General features: G+C 41.7%; 1 pseudogene; it reads right to left on the bottom strand.

Moving 5' to 3' along the window:
* LOC141191589 (uncharacterized) overlaps positions 1-21,516 on the bottom strand; it is an 82,267-nt pseudogene that overhangs the window by 25,816 nt on the left and 34,935 nt on the right.

The following is a 21,516-nucleotide window of genomic DNA, read 5'->3' as shown; positions in this document are numbered from 1 at the left end:
GGAGGTGTCCCATTTTCCTCCCAGTCCTTAGTACTTGTAGGGATTCCTTCCCCACATCTATAGGTCTCCGTACAGACTAGCTTAGGACTTTAGCAGGTCTGATCGCAGGATCAGGTTCCCTGTTACATCGTAGGGACAGATTTCCTCTCTTTCCTTAGCTCTGGTAGCAGAACATAACAAAATCCTCAAAGTAGATAGGTTCATCATTAGGATAACAGGATCATTTTTCTTTTCTTCTTCCTTGACAATATCATTTAATGTCCATAATAATAATATTAATATCAATATCAGTTTATTGTTATATGTATTCAATAGCATAATGATGTGAATTCATGTTATGGTAAGCCGTGACTAATATTCATTTAACATGTATAATGATACTTCCCTAAATCTAAAGTGAAGCAATCGCGGGTCCCATCGTCATCCTCTGATGTCATCGGGTCATCGTCTCGTCTTCTTCTTGGTTCTTTTATAACACAGTCTTTAGATGAAAACTCCTTTGAAATAAATTATAGAGTGTAGATATTGTACAGTCCATAATTGTATTCATCATTGTTCAGTCCATAAACTGTGCTCTTTATTAGAAAGATCATGTGTGTCAATTGATAAGAAAACAAAGTCCATGGATGAAATGTAGCTTTAATATCTGTGCGATGTCACCTGGACTTACGTTGGATATTCTGGAATCTTCCGTGTGTCCACACTGGTCTCATGTCACTTTTGGAACAGATGTGACATCTTTGGTCAGCAAAGCAAGGGTTAGCTTGACACTTCCCAGCTTTATATAGCACCATAACCAGTACTCAGTCCTTAATGTACAGGACACATATGTCAGGCTGGCAGCTTTCTGACACTCCTTCATTATTCAGCAGCTTTCAGGTGATAGGAAACCACTGGAACGTGATGAAAACTTGAACACAACCCAGTTCATATAGGATCATCGTCCTCTGTAGTCGTGGTTATCAGTGATGTGAATGCAGGGGCGTACATAGAAGTCATGGGGCCCCATAGCAGAAGCTCTAATTGGGCCCCCCCACCAAAAAAAAAAAAAAATATTTGTCTGTGTCACAGAAGAGCAGATCTCATAACTTTCCATAGTAATTTTCCTCCTTTTGAAGTTGTAGATTCCTCCTCTTTCATTGCCCCATAAAGTATGATGCCAACAAAAGTGCCCCCCAAACACAGTATGATACCCCCATGGTGCATTCCTCCACATTAGCCTCCATACACTCTCATGGCCCCCACACAGCCCTCCAAACAGTATAATGGACCCCACACACACCTTCACACTGTATAATTGCTTTCATACAGTATAATGGCCCCCCTACATAGCCCTCAAATATTATAATGGCCCAACATAGCCTTCCATATAGCCATATAGTATAATACACAACTGATAATCTTCCATATAGTATAATGCGCCCCCATAATCCTCCATATAGTATAAGGCTCCCCCATAATCTTCCATATAGTATAATGCTCCCCCCATATAGTATAATGTGCCCCCCATAATGATCCATATAGTATAATGAACTTCATATTGTCCTCCATAGAATATAATGCACTGCCCATAGTCCTCCATACAGTGTATTACACACCCCATAGGGTAAAATGCAGCCCATATAGTATAATGCCACAGTCCTGCAGTATTATGGGCACCACGTACTCACTGATTTTAAAATACTGTATATTTTAAATAAGCCGACCCGAAAATAAGCCGAGGCCCCTAATTTTACCACATAAAAATGGGAAAACCTATTGACTTGAGTATAAGCCTAGGATGGGAAATGCAGCAGCTACTGGTAAATTTCCCCATCCTGGTATGTGTGGCCCCCTCAATCCCACAATCCCTGGTATGTGTGGCCCCCACAATCCCTGGTATGTGTGGCCTCCTCAATCCCCAATCCTGGTATGTGTGGCCTCCTCAATCCCCCAATCCTGGTAAGTGTGGCCTCCTCAATCCCCCAATCCTGGTATGTGTGGCCTCCTCAATGCAAGTATCCTGGTATGTGTGGCCTCCTCAATCCCCAATCACTGCACACATAAAACAATAAACACTTATACTCACCTTCCTTCCTCACCTCTGCTCCATCGCTGAGTCCTATCTGCAGCAGCTCATGTCGGCATCTGAGCAGCGCGCGCTCTCAGTTGCCGAGGTGAGCTGCTGCTGCTGCCGGCACATTCACTCCTCTCCACGCCGGGACTATGTGCGTGAAGAAGCGTGAAAATGCATTCTCTTTAGCAGCGGGCACTGACAGGAGCCACGGCTCAGCGCTCCTCCGTGCCCACTGCTGAAGAGAATGAATATTCCCTCTTCTCCACGCCCATGGGCGTGGAGAAGAGGGAATATTCATGTTCCTTTAGCAGCGGGCACATGTAGTAGCTGCGGCAGGGGCTACTGCGTGTGCCCTGCTCCTCCACTGCCGCAACCCGCTCCTCTGCCGCCGCAACCTCCTACTCACCTATCCTCCTCGTTCCCAGGCTGCTTGGGGAACGCCACTGTGTGAATGTATTTGACACAGTCTATTATAACACTCAGCATTCACAACATCTTTAACTTCTGAGATTTCCGGATATCGGTTGCTTCTTCTTGTAACTTTTGAGAGTCTCTATGATTTTTAAATATGAAAGTCTTTATTAAGATAGAATTCATAATTGCAATGTCTTGATTGAAGTCTTCATTCCCTAATCTGATACCAAATCTGGCAATTTTCCTAACCTATAATATCACAGCGTACCATAGCAATCAATAATATCCATCTAATTATTATCAAAATATTAAAATTAATTATGTTAGGAATAATAAAACAATAATAGATAGTAATTCATTATTAATCAAGTTCTTCATGTGATAGAATATTTTTGTGTCATAGGTGTAATTACCTTTTCCAACCCATAGGTGTCAGTGTGTTTTGAAACAACAAGTGTTTATATCTTTATTAAACCAATAATACCAAAGAATGTATACTCCTGAACCAAAATGAATAAATATAAGAATGAAGGAATGAAAGAATGACTTGTTGTGTTTACTCAGAAAATTGAAACATTTTTTCTTCTTATATTGGAACCATATCATTGTATTTAATGAAGCAATATTCTTGTACTAGACATTACTTTATTAAATATTAATGTGCTTTCTCAATTGAGATATGGAGCTGAAATCAAATAAAAAAAATGAGAATTAAAAATGAAAAATGGAAAAATAAGTAAGAATAAAATTTAAAAATGAAGATTAAAATTAAGACTAAAAATAATAATAATAATAATAATGCCTTTTTATGTTAATTACAAATGCAGAGTAATTATATTCTCCATAAAAATACTCTAAGATTTCAATTATCTGGATGATTTCATATTTGTCATAACATTGTATTACCAAAAATGATTAAATTATGCAACTTTGCATATAACCCCTTCTTTGTTATACCATTGTACCTTATTACTATTTTTCTTTTATTAAAAATGTGTGAAAAATAAGTATCGATCAAATGTGATTATGTAATCAGGATCAAAAATACATTTCCCTCCTTAATGCCAAAAATTATTATTTTATAAAATAATTTATATATCAGAACTAAATTAAAAATAATTATTCTGCTATAAATATTTTGCATAAATTTCATATCAATGTGTAGCATATATTTGTCTGAAGAGGTGTGTACCTATTTAGGTAACCATTAAAAAATAATAACCTTGAATACTATAAAATTATCATGTGGAAAAATTATTCTAAATGTAAATTTGCTTTGTAAACCATTTTGATGTGTGGTTGCCCTTATCCACTATTAGCTAAATCAAGAAATAATTACTAAAGAAATATAGAAATCTATACATATATTATGTAGATAATACTTATTTATGTATCATAATTTTCTCAGAATTAAATATATTTGTGTACCTTCACATAAAGAAACATTTTTTTTCAAACATACATGAAATGAGGCCTCTGTCACACAAATCACACTTAGCAGATGAAGTAAATGAGAAGCTGCTATTTCACTCTAACATTCACAAATTTGTTGAACTATACATTCCACATACAAAGGTATGAATATATATACAGTACAGACCAAAAGTTTGGACACACCTCATTTAAAGATTTTTCTGTATTTTCATGACTATGAAAATTGTACATTCACACTGAAGGCATCAAAACTATGAATTAACACATGTGGAATTATATACTTAACAAAAAAGTGTGAAACAACTGGAAATATGTCTTATATTCTAGGTTCTTCAAAGTAGCCACCTTTTGCTTTGATAACTGCTTTGCACACTCTTGGCATTCTCTTGATGAGCTTCAAGAGGTAGTCACCGGAAATGGTCTTCCAACAATCTTGAAGGAGTTCCCAGAGATGCTTAGCACTTGTTGGCCCTTTTGCCTTCACTTGGCGGTCCAGCTCACCTCAAACCATCTCGATTGGGTTCAGGTCTGGTGACTGTGGAGGCCAGGTCATCTGGCATAGCACCCCATCACTCTTCTACTTGGTCAGATATCCCTTACACAGCCTGATGGTGTGTTTGGGGTCATTGTCCTGTTGAAAAATAAATGATGGTCCAACTAAACGCAAACCGGATGGAATAGCATGACGCTGCAAGATGCTGTGGTAGCCATGCTGGTTCCGTATGCCTTCAATTTTGAATAAATCCCCAACAGTGTCACCAGCAAAGCACCCCCACACCATCACACCTCCTCCTCCATTCTTCACTGTGGGAACCAGGCGTGTAGAGTCCATCCGTTCACCCTTTACTGTGTCGTACAAAGACACAGAGGTTGGAACCAAAGATCTCAAATTTGGACTCATCAGACCAAAGCACAGATTTCCACTGGTCTAATATCCATTCCTTGAGTTCTTTAGCCCAAACAAGTCTCTTCTGCTTGTTGCCTGTCCTTAGCAGTGGTTTCCTAGCAGCTATTTTACCATGAAAGCCTGCTGCACAAAGTCTCCTCTTAACAGTTGTTGAAGAGATGTGTCTGCTGCTAGAACTCTGTGTGGCATTGACCTGGTCTCTAATCTGAGCTGCTGTTAACCTGCGATTTCTGAGGCTGGTGACTCGGATAAACTTATCCTCAGAAGCAGAGGTGACTCTTGGTCTTCCTTTCCTGGGGCGGTCCTCATGTGAGCCAGTTTCTTTGTAGCGCTTGATGGTTTTTGCAACTGCACTTGGGGACACTTTCAAAGTTTTCCCAATTTTTCGCACTGACTGACCTTCATTTCTTAAAGTAATGATGGCCACTCGTTTTTCTTTACTTAGCTGCTTTTTTCTTGCCATAATACAAATTCTAACAATCTATTCAGTAGGACTATCAGCTGTGTATCCACCTGACTTCTGCACAACACAACTGATGGTCCCAACCCCATTTATAAGGCAAGAAATCCAACTTATTAAACCTGACAGGGCACACCTGTGAAGAGAAAACCATTTCCGGTGACTACCTCTTGAAGCTCATCAAGAGAATGCCAAGAGTGTGCAAAGCAGTCATCAAAGCAAAAGGTGGCTACTTTGAAGAACCTAGAATATAAGACATATTTTCAGTTGTTTCACACTTTTCTGTTAAGTATATAATTCCACATGTGTTAATTCATAGTTTTTATGCCTTCAGTGTGAATATACAATTTTCATAGTCATGAAAATACAGAAAAATCTTTAAATGAGAAGGTGTGTCCAAACTTTTGGTCTGTAGTGTATATATTTAACCCAATTTTTTTGTATCCTAATTATCAATGCGCATTGTAAACTATTAAATGTAATATCTTAATATTTCTTTGAATATTCCCTGAGTACATATGATATAATACAATATTTTTCTGAAATTTAGGACACTTGAAAAAAAAAAAATTGCGCTCGACTTGCAAAAATAGAGATGTCTTAGATTCTTTTTTTTTACTGGCTACCAGGTTTAAATTACACCAACTAAAAATAGGATGAATGGAAATCCATATTATTTGCTCAAAGTTCAAAGGCAGCAGCTGTCACACACATTATGCTGTAAAGTTACTTTAGTTATAAAGCACAAATAATTCATGCACAAAAAATATTAGCAGCACAAAAGATCTAATTAATAAGTGTTACACATAATATAGTTCAACTAGTTATGTTATTATTTTAAAATGTTATACACATAAAATCATGCAATTTTTTCCAACTTCCTGTGTGAATAAAGAAATAAACCAATTTTAGAGTTGTTTGATCAAATCCTGCTTTGGAATGAAAACTCTAAGGGTACATATAAGATAATATTAAATATCAAATTCATGCAGAAACATAATTATTTAAATATCTTATGCATATATTGATTCTAATGTAATACAAAATATTGCCGCTTTAATTTATATATGACGTTCTAATTTATTAATTTATTTTTAATTATTACAATAAATATATATAAATACAATTATATACAATCTCTACTGTATACAAGTGTATATATATATATATATATATATATATATATATATATATATACAAAAACTATATAACTTCACAATTTTACTGTATAAAATAATAAATAACTAATGATACATTGTAATACTTTTATACAACATATAATTACAGTTTTTCCTTAGCCACTCCCTAAACCAATTATGTCTCTTGTCAAAAATCTCCAGAAAAGCTCTATTTAGAAAAGACATTTTTCTATCTTTTAAAAGCTCAGATAATTGCCTGTTCTTCAGTCTACATTCCATGATGTCATTGTGATCTGGTCGTCTCACCTGCCTCTGTCTGTCTATTTCGGCCATTTTGTTTTTTAGAGAGAAGTCATAGTTTTGAATTTTTAACTCTTTCTGAAGAAATTGACTTTTGAATCATCTGATATGGCTTGTAACATATATGAAATCTTCTACATATTTTATACATTTCATTTTGAGGATGAGTCATTGCACACGGCACCCCCGCCGATCAGCTGTTATCGGTGTCGGCAGCGGCTACCGCCCTCCAGAAGTCCTTACCTGTGCCGCTTGGCCGTCCATTAGTAGTGGCCGCCGTGGGGTACTTCGCATCCGCCTTCCATTCAATTGAACGGGAGGCTGATGTGCAGTTACAAGCGGCGGCCACTACAACTTGACGGCCAAGCACTGCAGATAAGGACTTCCAGCCGGCAGCAGCCGCCACCTGCACAGATAACAGCTGATCGTCAGGGGAGGCACGTACGGGACCCCAACCAATAATACATTGATGCCCTATCCTTATGTGTGCCCCGGGAACGCAAGTTGTGGCACCAATGGAACAGTGCCAGATCGGGACCTGTATATGAGTGTTTTTATTTTAACAAGGCCAAACATGAGGAATGAGAAATAGTTGTCCTAGTAGTGGACAAACCCTTTAAGAAGATACAATTTTCGGTTAAAAATGAAAAAGGCTTCTCCCCTGTGTGAGTTCTCGGAAGTTTAATAAGAGTTGATTTCCGTGTAAAACATTTCCCACATTAAGAACATGAAAATGACTTCTCCCCTGTGTGAGTTCTCTGGTGACTAAGAAGTGATGATTTCTTCACAAAACATTTTCCACATTCTGAACACGAAAAAGGCTTCTCCCCTGTGTGAGTTCTCTGGTGACTAAGAAGTGATGATTTCTTCACAAAACATTTTCCACATTCTGAACACGAAAAAGGCTTCTCCTCTGAGTGAATTCTCTGGTGCTTAACCAAATCTGATTTCTGGCTAAAACAGTTTCAACATTCGAAACAGGAAAAAGACTTCTCCCCTGTGTGATTTCTCTGATGTCTGATAAAACGTGATTTCAATTTAAAACATTTTCCACATTCTGAACAAGAAAAAGGCTTCTCTCCTGTGTGGGTTGTCTGGTGGTTATCAAGATGCACTTTCTGTTTAAAACATTTCCCACATTCTGAGCAAGAAAAAGGCTTCTCCCCTGTGTGAGTTCTCTGATGTCTGATTAAACTTGATTTATTTGTAAAACATTTTCCACATTCTGAACAAGAAAAAGGCTTCTCCCCTGTGTGACTTCTCTGGTGATTAACAAGATTTGTTTTCTGGTTATAACAATTCCCACATTCTGAACAGGAAAAAGGCTTCTCCCCTGTGTGGGTTCTCTGGTGACTAACCAAATCTGATTTCTGGATAAAACATTTTCCACATTCTGAACAGGAAAAAGGTTTCTCCCCTGTGTGAGTTCTCCGGTGATTAATCAAATCTGATTTCTGTTTAAAACATTTCCCACATTCTGAACAGGAAAAAGGCTTCTCTCCTGTGTGAGTTCTCTGGTGCTTAACCAAATCTGATTTCTGGCTAAAACATTTCCCACATTCTGAACAGGAAAAAGGCTTCTCCCCTGTGTGAGTTCTCTGGTGATTAACCAAAGCTGATTTCTGGATAAAACATTTTCCACATTCTGAACAGGAAAAATGCTTCTCCCCTGTGTGAGTCATCTGATGTCTAATAAAACTTGAATTATCTGTAAAACATTTTCCACATTCTGAACAAAAAAAGGGCTTCTCTCCTGTGTGAGTTGTCTGATGGTTATCAAGATGCACTTTCTGTTTAAAACATTTCCCACATTCTGAACAGGAAAAAGGCTTCTCCCCTGTGTGAGTTCTCTGATGTCTGATTAAACTTGAATTATCTGTAAAACATTTCCCACATTCTGAGCATGAAAAAGGCTTCTCCCCTGTGTGAGTTCTCTGATGTCTGATTAAACTTGAATTATCTGTAAAACATTTTCCACATTCTGAACAAGAAAATGGCTTCTTCTGTGTGTGACTTCTCTGGTGATTAACAAGATTTGATTTCTGGTTAAAACATTTCCCACACTTGAAACAAAAAAATCTATTCTCTGCTGTGTGAATGTTTTGATGTTTAAGAAAAGACTTTTCAAGGAAAAAACTATTTCCATATTCTGAACAGAAAAATGACTTCTTTGTTTTAGGAGCAGTTTGTTTTTTAATGCTTATTTTGTGACTTTGATTTTCCCTAGTGTTCGGTAATGAATCAGAAGACAGGACCTGTTTCAAAGTATCAGATGACTGATCTTTGCTGTGAAGGGATGATGGTATATCTGGAGTAATGGCATTCACTTCAATTGTATCCTGTCTGATCTCGAGGTCATCTGATTTAAAAATTGAAGATGTCAGCTGTTCCTCTGATCTCCTGGTACAGTCATCTGCCAAGAAGAAAACCAAGAAAAAAATCAGCCTTACTAACACCAAATCAGATAACAAATGCACTAGCATTTTAGTGTTTCTTGCGTGTACTGGGGTGTCTGTCTATGTGGGGTGCACTTATATAGTGCTAGGCAGCCCTCCTGATCTAATAGTATGGGCAACATCACTAGTCACTCTCCACAAGGAGAAATGTTACCCCTTAGACCTCAGTCCAGAGCCTCTCATCTATCCAAATCAGTTCTCATACTTTGCACTGACGAGGGCCAACAGCCCGAAACTCCGCGTCTGCAAATTGAGATTCTGATTTGGCTTTTATCCTAAGTCATATTGCACGACTCGTTAAAGGGTTGATTGCGACTTGTAAGATTGCTGCTTCCAATAGGTGGCGCTATAGAGTTCAAGTCCTCTTTTTCTCCGAAGAGGCAATTTGCATATTAAATTTCCCATAAGAGCATTGCTTGGTGAATAAGCCTCCTTACCTTGACGTGCCAGAGCTGGTATCTCACTCTCTGCAAGGAGAAACATTACCCCTTAGACCTCAGTCCAGAGCCTCTCACCTAGCCAAATCAGTTCTCATACTTTGCACTGACGAGGGCCAACAGCCTGAAACACCATGTCTGCAAATTGAGATTCTGATTTGGCTTTTATCCTAAGTCATATTGCATGACTTCTTAAAGGGTTGATTGTCACTTGAAGGATTGCTGCTTTCAATAGGTGGCGCTATAGAGTCCAAGTCCTCTTTTTCTCGGAAGAGGCAATTTGCATATAGGCTAAGCCAGACACTGTGCATCAAACCTGCCTGTGTGACTGGCGTCCTATGCAAGCTTCATCTGTGTGCATCTTTAATACTAAGTAATCACCCTCTCCATGAATTGGTAGGTTTGTGAGTGGTTGCTCCATAAAGTATTTTGCACCTGCGCTGCCCCCCCCTTTATCATGGGGGTCTGTGGCATCCTGCTAGTGCATCTGTTATATGATTTGGTGTTGGTAAGGCTGTATCTTTTTCTGTGATTTTTGTTATATTTTGCCTTATGTTAGCCGTCATTATTCACCAAGACAATAACAGTTCACAGTCTAATAGTAAACCTCATAAGATGAACCAGTGGATCGTGGTGTTCAACTGTTTGTTAATTCTGTCTCCCAAATATGGAATAAAAAGCCACAAAACAATGTTATGTAGGTGAAATAATATCAATAAAAACTTCTACTCATCTCACAAAAAACAAGTCCCCACTCAACGACTGTCAATCTGTCCATCTGTCAATGGAAAACCAGAGGTTTCCACATTATTAGTGGCTTAAAGGCTCTTGAAAAGCAACATGGCTTCCATAAACCAATCCAGCAATATCCGCTCTCCCAAAGTCAGATCTCCCCCTCACTTCTGAGCCTTGCAGTGCGCCCAAACCACATTTAGCATCCATGTATTTGGCATTACTACAGTGAGAAAAACCCACTTAATTGATGGTGTGTGTCTCCTGGAGCACAATCTGGGCACTATGTGTTGGGTAATGAAACTATATATTTGTTATTTTCACTCTCCAACATCCACTGTGTGCTAATTTCCGAAAAGTGCCTGTGGAGTCAATATAGTCACTACTCCTATAGATTATTTCACTGAGGGTTATAATTTCCAAAATGGAGTCACTTTATGGGAATTTGTACTGTTCTGGTTTTCTGCAATTTGGTCACATTAGGGCTTCTGTAAATGGTGTGTCCCATCTCCTCTGGGATCTGCTCCAGCGACGTCAGCTTCTCTCACCAGGAGCCGCCTTATTCATCCTGCAGGTGGCGCTGGTGATGGAGGAGACGTCAAAACCAGAAGCTACTGGGAGGTACAGCTTCTGTCCAGCCACTAAGATTAGGGTATCTGGGACCTGTAGTACCATCCAGTCTGGCAGTATGGGTGTGTGTGCTGTCCAGCTGGAGTAATCTGCTCCCTGCTTTAGCCAATTGGAAAGCACCGCACCCTACTAAAGCTCAAAGCATATTGCCGGAAGCTAAAACACAGCCAAATAGGGCAGCAGTGTGTACCTGCCCAGATCTTCAGTACTAAATGCACTACCAGGATGCAGCAAACCCACATAAAGATGGCGGCTACACAGGTGCAGAATACTGATGAGACAATCACTCACAACCTACCATTTCATGGAGGGGGTGACTGCGTAGTATTTGAATTGCACAAGAAAAGGCTTGTATATGGAGCTGTTCACACTTGGATAATGCACAGTATCCGACTTACAGCCTATTAGTTACGGCCATACTATTAGATTAGGTGGAATGCCCGGTACTATCCAAGTGCACCCCATGGGAACAGACACAGTTTACAATGCCCGCACTGATGGGCCTGGCTGTACTCTGGAATAAAAAAGTGCAAAAATGCATATATATAATATATGGATAGTACCGGGCAGCCCGCCTAATCTAATAGTATGGGCGTAACTAATAGGCTGTAAGCCGATACTGTGCACTACCCTAGTGTGAACAGCACCCTATACAAACCTTTTTGTGAGTAATTCAAATACTAAGCAGTCACCCCTCCATGAAATGGTAGGTTGTGAGTGATTGTAGGTTGGTTGTGAATGATTGTCTCATCAGTATTCTGCACCTGTGTAGCCGCCATCTGTATGTGGGTATACTGCACCCTGGTAGTGCATTTAGTTCTGAACATCTGGGCAGGTAAACATTGCTGCCCTTTTTTGCTGTGTTTTTTCTTAAATATTGGGGGAATTTTAATTCTTCTTAGTGTGGCTTTGCTTTTTGTGCATATTACCAGAAGCTGCCAGATACAGCCTTGTTCTCCTCTGGTTCAGTCCTCTGTGCTCAGCTCCCGGCTTGTGTATTTGTTTCCTGTTGTGACCTCGGCCCATTTACTGACTATTCTTGTGTGATTTTCTATTTTCATTGACCTCCATGTTGTGACCCGGTTAAGTGACTATTCTTCTTGCTATTTCACTCAATAGAACAGCAGGAAACACTGTGGCCCAAGCCTAGGGGTCTCTGTCTAAGTCCAAATCCATGTAGAGGGGTTAAAGGGTGATGAGCAAGGCAAACCCTGGGATCTGGAAAATGGAGTAGATGACGCCAAGCCTGTTTGTGGTAGCCATCTTTTGCGCTGCCAGGTGACCATGAACAGTGTCCCCAATACATTGTGTCTGCAAACTATTCGAGCAAGATCTGCATTCAGATAGCTAAATGTCGCTCCTTCCCTTCTTAACCTGCCATGTGCCCAGACAGTAGTGTGCAACCGTATATAGTGGATTGTCGGATTCAAGAGAAGTTGGAAAATAATTTGTAAGGTCCATTTGTTTCCTATTATTCTTTGTGAAGAATTCCAAAGTTATCACCAGATAAAGTGACACATGTCAGATTTGAAAAATGGGCCCAGATAGGAACACAAAACTGGCTGCAGGAAGGGGTTAAATCAGAGTATTTTGGGCACTAACTACTGTATTAAAAAACTGTGAGTATAGACAATAACACATCTACTGAAATGATCAAACTCAACAGTCTCCATCAGCAAGTAGTGAGTAACTAGTGGTGAAACCTCTCTGGGGTAATTGGAGTATGGGGCACGGTGGCTCTTGGCAATCTAAACTATCGTAAGGGACAATATTTTCTGTCAGATGAATTTCAAGAAGAAATATTAGACACTCAAAGAGAACTTTTTATAATAGTGCAGAGCTGAGGCGTCTTAAATTTAGCTTAGAGATATATCATGGCACAGGTGTAATGTTTTTTTGTTTAGTTTGTCACAATCCTGTTTGAAGTTAGTTTTAAAAAAAATTGAAAAGTCAGGATAAAGGGAAACTCTGCTGTTATTGTACAGAAATTCACACTTGGCCCTCACTGCAAATTTAATGTTGTCGATCATAAAAGTGAAGTTTGGCCAGAAAGACTGGACCTGGTCTTGTAGGGACCATATGAGCACATTCAGCAGCACAGAAGGGAGAGAAGGTAGATTCATCCAATAAGATATCAGGGTTCTAGGAAGCCAACAGCATCATTACCCTCCGCTTTCTCTTACAGGCCAATCATGATATTTTTCTTCAAGTGATTTTCTAACTTGTCATCAGGTAACGGTCAGCATCTTCTAATCCCAGGAGGTAGGTGGATCCTCCAGGTTGTAAGTTCTATAGAAAAGGGCTTTCAGTGCCCAAAATCATCTGAACAGTTTTGGGTGGAGGAGAATGTTGTGGTCTAGATACGACCGGACAACACAACCGATAAAGCAGCCACAGCCGGTGACTGAGAAGAATCTGTGACTTCTCTGCATTTAGTGTTTACTAGTGATGAGCGAGTACCGTAATATTCGTAATCGCTATACTCGCTATATATATAGTACTTTGTAATAATTGCGTATTCGTTCAGAATAGCGAGTACAATGTAAGTCAATGGGAAATGCGAGTAATTTTCTGCTGGACCCTACAAAGGGGCCTGAGGAAAAGATGATGGGAAAGTGAAATGGATGGGAAAGTGATGAAACAGAATGGGAAGAGCCTGGAGAATGTGCCTGCATGCATTTCTGACTCACATATGGTTTCTGGGGATAAGTTTGTCGCAGTGTTACGCCACTTTTACAGACACACAAGAACAACTACCAAACTTAACCTTTTTGGCCTGTTAAATGCAATTTAGGTTAAGAAACAGTTTTTCCTGCACAATCACTTGTATATAAGGCTAAATAAATCAGAGAAACCAAAAAATACCCCTTTTAGCGTTTGTTCACACATACTGTTGTGGCTTTTTTTTTCGCCTTTTATAATTGGGAGGGCCCTGACTTATACATTTTGTAGGTCCGTCTGTCATACATCATCTTTAGTGCGCTATTCCCCAGCACTTTACAAGCACAGCTAGAAAGTATCAGTATGTATGTAGATATTTGACCTGAGAGGCCTCAGGTGGCTCAGTAACATGCGTTTTGGAGGGACAGCTATTACTTAGACATAAGTCCCTCCATCATTGACACTCAGATAGTGGAATACACATTCCATAGCAGTTTACAATATGCTCATTGTAGCATTGGGCTTGACCCTCCTCCTCCACCACCATGTGAGACTCGGGCCCTAAATTCAAATGTTCAGATCGCCTGCAGTAAGCAGGAAAGCTGAGTTTTGTGAGAGCCCTTGTGTGGCCCTGTAACAAACATTTTGAAGTGCCCTCCTCTAGAAATTTTGGAGGTCCCTCTTGTGTACACTTGAGAGTGCCCTCACTTATTCATACTGTAGGGCCCTCATTATTATTTAACTAATTTAAGGGCAGAGACTACAGAGAAAATGGCCAAGATACATGGAGTACTAGAAGGTAGCAGTGAGTGCGGACTACGACCCTCAGGTATGGCTGAACTCAGTGAACCGTAAAAATAAAACTGCACTAGTCAACTCGATGACAAGCTCAAATATATCACTTGTGCAAGTCACTGGACAAAGTATTTATGGTGCCCCCCCTCCAGGATGGGTTGGTGAAGCTTCTTAGAGATTGGCTTAGAGATTTTGATTGTCAATATTCCCCAGATTATACAGCAGGAGAAGACTTCTTGATACTGTACTACTTGGTCCAGTAGAATGTGCATCGTATTTCCAAAAATTACTCCTGGGGCTGGGGGCTGTGTCATAGGTGCAGGAAGATTGCATGACAAGGGCCTCCCTTGACAAACATTATCTACGATGGAGTATTGTAGTAGTTGTGATCCTCAATTTAAGTTTTCAGAGGGCCATCAGTCGGTCATCAACAATCAGTGTAAATTTCTATTGAATATGTATCCCCTATCTCACAATGTGACACAACCTGTGAGAAGGGCCTCCAATGACAAATATTAGTTTGGTAGGACTACTGTACATTCCAGATTTGTCCACTGCACAATGTGCATATGGTTTGTGAAAATTAGGCCTATTGGCTAAGTCATGGTTGACGCAGGAAGCCACCATCCCAAGGGCCTCCAATCACAAATAGTAGTTAGGCTGGAGTATGAATACTGTCCTGGTTTGTCCACGGCACAATGTACATAGGATTTGTAAAAATTAGCCCTATTGGCTGTGTCACGGTTGACTTATTATTTTGGCTGTGCCTTTGACAGCTAGCTTGGCTTGTGCCATCAACATCTGAAAATCTGTCAACAAAACCCAAAATGCCAAAAAAGCCTGTTGTTAAGGGACGTGGACGTGGTGTTGTCAGTGGTGCGCGAGAAGCCACTCAGTCTGTGTCAGGTCAGAAGAAGCTTGATGCATCCACAATGTTCCTGGAAAAAGTTCCCGGTCTGGAACGTAAACATGTGTGGAAGCCACAAGAGCGAGAGCAGATTCTGTCTTGGATAGCAGACAAGGCCTCTACGCATTTGTCAAGCAGCACCAAAACTTCCGCGACCACACAGTCTACTGTGGATACACAGAAGGCTGGCCCTTCCAATCCTGAAGCTGGTTCTCCTTCCTCCCACCATTATCAGTCACAGGAGACATATGACCCCAAGCTTGGCCACTCCGAGGATCTGTTTGGTACGTATCCTTTGGTTGGCTCTGGCCTATCACCATGCAGCATTGAAGAGGGACAAGAGGTGGCGGCGTGCGTTGATGCTCAAGTATTTTAGGACCTACAACCAGAAGAAAGCCACTTGGAGGAACGTCATTTACTGTCTCCAGAGGTGGAGGCTGATGATGATGAGACACAGTTGCCATCAGGTCAGCCTACAATATCAACTGGGAAGGAGGATGAGATAGAAGACGAGGTGGTCGATGATGAGTCCACTGATCCGACCTGGACCGTTGGCAGCAACACAGGGGAAGATGGACCAACACAGGCACCAAGGGGTCGTGGTTTGCCCAGAGTAAAAACTGGGTCAACTGTTCCCAAGAGCACCCCCGCTGTGCGCCAAGTCAGGGCAAGAGGGCGTTCAGCTGCTGTGTGGAATTTTTTTTTCTGAAAGTCCTTCAGAGAAAAACATTGTTGTCTGTAGCATCTGCAATACCAAGTTGAGCAGAGGCCAGGGCAAAGGCAACCTGAGCACAAAGAGTATGAGAAACCACATGGCAGCCAAGCAGCCGAGTAGGTGGGCGGAACAGCAAGGTACCAAATCTGCGTCTGCGGGTCAAACCAATAATAATAATACTCTTTATTTATATAGCAACAACCTATTCCGCAGCGCTTTACAATTCAGAGGTTCATATTCAACAGTCATAAGTAACATAGCTAAAGATAATATAATAATTAAAGGAAAAATAATGATGACCCTGCTCATAGGAGCTTACGATCTACAATGAGGTGGGGGGTGACACAAAGGACAGGAACTTATTTACAATGATGGTCCAGTCATCTTGAGGGGATGAGGGATAGACAAAGGTTGCATAAGCTGATCACCAGCCAGTATCTGTAGTGCTTTTGGGTTCCGTGGAAACTTATGCCATGTCGCCTGGGCTATGTCCTTCAGAATCTGCTGTTCAAGAAGCAGGCGCTCATACCTCCTGCCCACAAGCTGCGGTTGCTCACACGCAACAAACATCAACCACATCCACTTCCTTGTTCCAGCAAAGTGTCCAATTGTCGTGCCTGAGAGCTTGGAAAGAATGCGTAAATGCCCAGCCACGCACCCACAGGTACAAATACTAAACTCGCACATTGCCAAATTGCTAGCTATGGAGATGTTGGGCTTGTGGGAACACAGTCTTCCATGATCTCTTGACTGTGGCTGCCCCACGATACAGTGTTCCCAGCCGCCACTATTTTGCCCGATGTGCCGTCCCTGCGTTACACAAGCACGTGTTAAACAATCTGAACCATGCTCTCACCAACACCGTAACCGGGAAGGTCCACCTAATAACAGACACCTGGACAAATTGTCGTGTACAGGGATGATACATTTCTGTCATGCCACACTGGGGGAACCTGGTGGAGGGTGGGACAAAGGCGCAAACTGGAACATCACACATCCCACCCACGCTAAGAATAGCGGTTCCAACTTCTGTCAGGGTCTCCACCTATTCAAATTCCACTTCCTCTCTCCCCTTCTCCTGCTCCTAATCCTCTGCTGAATTATTCTCCCCATCACTGCCAAGCTGGGACCTGTGCAGTAGTGCATCGGCAAAGTGGCAAGACGCTCTGCTGAAGCTGATCTGTTTAGGTCAGAAAGCACACACTGCAACAGAGCTGCGGCAAGCTGTAAAACAACAGACCAATCAGTGGCCTCCTGTCGTCTGCGATAATGGGCGTAACCTGGTGGCGACTTTAAAGATCGGCAAGCCGGTACACGTGCCATGCATGGCTCACGTGCTGGACATAGTTGTTCAGAAATTTCTGAAAACTTTCCGTGACTTCCTGTACCTACTTGAGAAGGTGAGCCATATTAGCGCCCATTTCCGCCATTCCTCTACTGCTTTTGCAGTGCTGCATAAGCGCTTGAATTTGCCAAGTCACCGACTCATTTGCGGCCTGCCCACGCGGTGGAACTCCACCTATCTTACGTTTGCGAGGATTAGTGAACAGCAGAGGGCAGTAGCTGAATACCAGCTTCAGCATGCCGGTCAGACTGAGAGTCAGCCACCACACATAACATCTGTTGAGTGGGTGTGGATCGCTGACATTTGTGAGGTTGTTGAGAACTTTGAGTACTGCACCAGCCTTGTGAGCAGCGATCAGGCTATTATCAGCGTAACCATCCCGCTACTGTGTCTCTTGAAACAATCACTGCATAATCTCAAAGAGAAAGCTTTAAGTGCCCAGAATGTTGATATGGAGCCAGATTTCCCAATGGGTGATACTACCCAGCCCAGCCAATATTCTGAGGCAACATTGGGTGAAGAGGGGGAGGATGAGGAGGGAGAGGACTTGTTTTTCTGTGCTACCGAGGGGTAATGCTACAGAGGGGACACCCAACCCAAGCTTCATGTCTGCCCAGCCTGGATGGGCTGGAGAGGAGGAGGTGGTGGAGGAGGAGGAGGCGAGTCAGCGTGAGGAGAGGATGGGTACTGTTTCTACTGTTGGGGACACAGAACATTTGCCTTTTTGCAGCTTGACCCACATGGCACAGTTCATGTATAAGTATCTGTGGCAAGACCCTCGCGTGATACACATTTTATCCAACAGTAATAATAATAATAATAATTTTTATTTATATAGACCAGCACAACAGTAAAGGCTATCTCTGCCTGTAACAATGCCAAGGAGGAATAAGTTGCAGAACATGGTCAAGGGGTACTTAAGTGACCATACGTGCGTCCTTTCTGACACTTCAGTTCCCTTTAATTATTGGGTGTCTAAGCTAAACACTTGGACGACCTCTCCTTATATGCCTTGGAGGTGCTGGCCTGCCCGGCTGCTAGTGTGGTGTCTGAGCGTGTTTTCAGTGCCGCTGGGGCAATCATCACTGATAGGCGCACACGCCTCTCCACGGAGAATGCAGACAGACTTACTCTGATTAAATTCAACAAGGACTGGATATCTCCACAGTTTGTAATCCCTCCAGATGAGAGCAAGCCAAACTAAATTCACCAAAAATGCAGATTCATGCTACTGCTGTTAACGTCAACCCCTTCCCATAAGAACCCGTTTCCTTGCTTCGTCAACCATGACTCAGCCCATAGGGCTAATTTTTACAAACTCTATGCAGATTCTGCAGTGGACAAACCAGGACAGTATTCCTACTCCAGCCTAACTACTATTTGTGATTGGAGGCCCTTGGGATGACGGCTTCCTGCGTCAACCATGATTCAGCCCATAGGGCTAATTTTTACAAACCCTATGCAAAATGTGCAGTGGACAAACCAGGACAGTATTCCTACTCCAGCCTAACTACTATTTGTGATTGGTGGCCCTTGGGATGGTGGCTTCCAAAATAGTGGTTAAAATGGCCTGGTGCGTGCTTTGTAGCAGGCGGTAGGAAAAGTTTGGACTACTGCTTTGTGTAGGGCACAAAATGCCTTTTTAATTGGACTAATATGGACAGAAGGCAGGCTGACACCCCAAAATAGCGGTTAAAATGGGCTGGTGCATGCTTCTTTTGTAGCAGGCAGTAGGAAATGTTTGGACTACTGCTTTGCGTAGGGCACCAAACACCTTTTTAAGTGGACTAATGTGGACTGCAGAAGCCAGGCTCTGACCCCTAAAACAGCAGGGAAAATAGACCGATGCTAAAAAAAAAGGCAGCACAAAATGCTAGTTCTGTGTGTGCTGGAAAAATATTGCTTTGCCTCTGACAAGAGCTGTTTTAAGATGGACACTGAAAGAACACTAGCTAATACACTCCCTACCTAATACACAATCGCTCCCTCCTTGTACTCTGATTTTGTTGTGTGCCTTCAGCTCTGAAAAGAGCTATTTTTGGTGGTATTATGGAGCTAGTGAGCGGCTCCTTTAAACACAAAACTAGTATACACTGCAGGCAGCCCTTAAAAGGGCTTTTGTTTTATCAAGAGGCCTAAACACTCTCCCTAGCAGCTCAGCGATCTCTCCATAGGCTATTACAATGCAGGCTCCAGATCCAATGTGCACAAAATGGCGGTGGCAGGGCTTAAATAGACCCCATGACGCTGGGCAGCCAGCCAATCACAGTAATGCCACAACCAAGATGTCTGCGGCATTACTGTGATTGGTTAAGAAGCCCAGCATGTTTAGTGGCAGCAGAGAAGGCGCCAAAACTGCAGGACGGGACATCCGAATATAGCGAGGCGAGTACACAAATACTCGCAGAATAACGAGTAACCCGAATACCGTACTATCAGTGTGAAAAGCGAATATTAACAAATACACTCGCTCGTTACTAGTGGTTACTACTCACCTGGGTAGTCATATGTAGGAATCTCCTCCTTACACCACTCATCACCCCATACATATGTCTCTGTAGTATTAATATGGGTCAGATCTTCACCCTGAAACAAATATTGTAAAAGTCACAGACAGATGGAGAAGTCCCATCTATGATCAGCTCTAATCCTGCCATCTCCACCGTTCTCATTACACAAGTATAAAACATATAATACTGGTGGATAAAACAAGACTGAACACAAGACCTTCACAGCCATCTACACATCATAGGGGAGATCTCATGACACCTTCTCTCCATCTACCTGATGATCCTGAGGAACATTGGGATCTTCTTGTTTACAGGCATGTTGAAGAAGAGGACGGGGACATCTGTCTGGTGTTGTCCTCTTACTGGATAGATCTGGAGGAAACACATACAGGGACTGAATTAATTCTTTACATACAGATAATTATAGGCCGTGTGTATTTAGTCCTGTCTCTTACGTGGAGATGTGAGGGGCTGGGGAACCTCCATCATGATGTCTTTGTACAAATCTTTGTGTCCTTCTAAATACTCCCACTCCTCCATGGAGAAATAGACAGCGACATCCTGACATCTTATAGGAACCTGACACATACAATGATACAGTCATCCCCCCGATCCCTTCATAGCGTTACTGTATAATGTCCCAGCATTCCCAGCTGTGTCACCTCTCCAGTCAGCAGCTCAATCATCTTGTAGGTGAGTTCTAGGATCTTCTGGTCATTGATGTCCTCATGTATCAGGGGGTGAGATGGAGCCCCGGTGATTGGGCTCTGTGGTCTTCCCCATCCCTCAGACACAGGGGCCTGACAGCGCCCACTAGAGGTCTTCTTCACTATTGTGTAATGCTGGTTATGGAGAGACAAATTATTAAATCTCACTACAGACATTTCCAGAGTCCTCACCTCTCAAGTTCTGTCCATCTGTAACTCCCATAGATAAGAATGAGGTAATGTGACGTCATCAGAATCTCTCACCTCTCCAGTAAGTCGGAAGAGGATCTCTAGGGTGAGGCACAATATCCTCTCCGCCATCTTGTCTCTGTCCATACCCATCTTTGATGGGTCCATAAGGAAAATTCTCTTAAATAGAAGATCTTCACTGAGAGCATCCGATATTGTAGGGACCTGAATGAGAAGATGATGAGCCAATGTAACATCATAAAGATCCTGTGTAATAATACAATTACTGGGAATAATAAGGGAAACATATGAGGAGATTTATTATTTTACAGTATTTAGTTTTCTTCTTTACATCTAGTAATAAAACCTATATATTTTAGGCCACAGACAACAAGCAGTTTCTTCCTTGGAGTCTGTAGCTGAACTTGTTTCTCAAAGACTCATCTTCCATAATGCTAATTCTCATCTCATTTACCGACACTGCAGTCGGCATTAGCAATACTGCAGGAGATATTCATTACACGTGACATGAGAAATAATTACTTCATGAATAGGACGACATCTTCATCTTCTACTACGGCTGTAGAAAGATATTTGGCTAGAGTGCTTTACTGACTACATCTCCACCGGTCGTCTATATGAATGTTTTCCGTCTTCCCCGGACTGTAATCTTCTATCACGTTAGATCTCATGTCTGATTCACACACAGAAGTTTGAGGCTT

This window comes from Phyllobates terribilis, unplaced genomic scaffold (genome assembly GCF_046119375.1).
Source record: "Phyllobates terribilis strain yellow unplaced genomic scaffold, ASM4611937v1 Scaffold_47__1_contigs__length_9908305, whole genome shotgun sequence".
Lineage (NCBI taxonomy): Eukaryota > Metazoa > Chordata > Amphibia > Anura > Dendrobatidae > Phyllobates > Phyllobates terribilis.
Note: the sequence above shows the minus strand (reverse complement) of the source record. Positions and strands in the feature narration are given on the sequence as shown.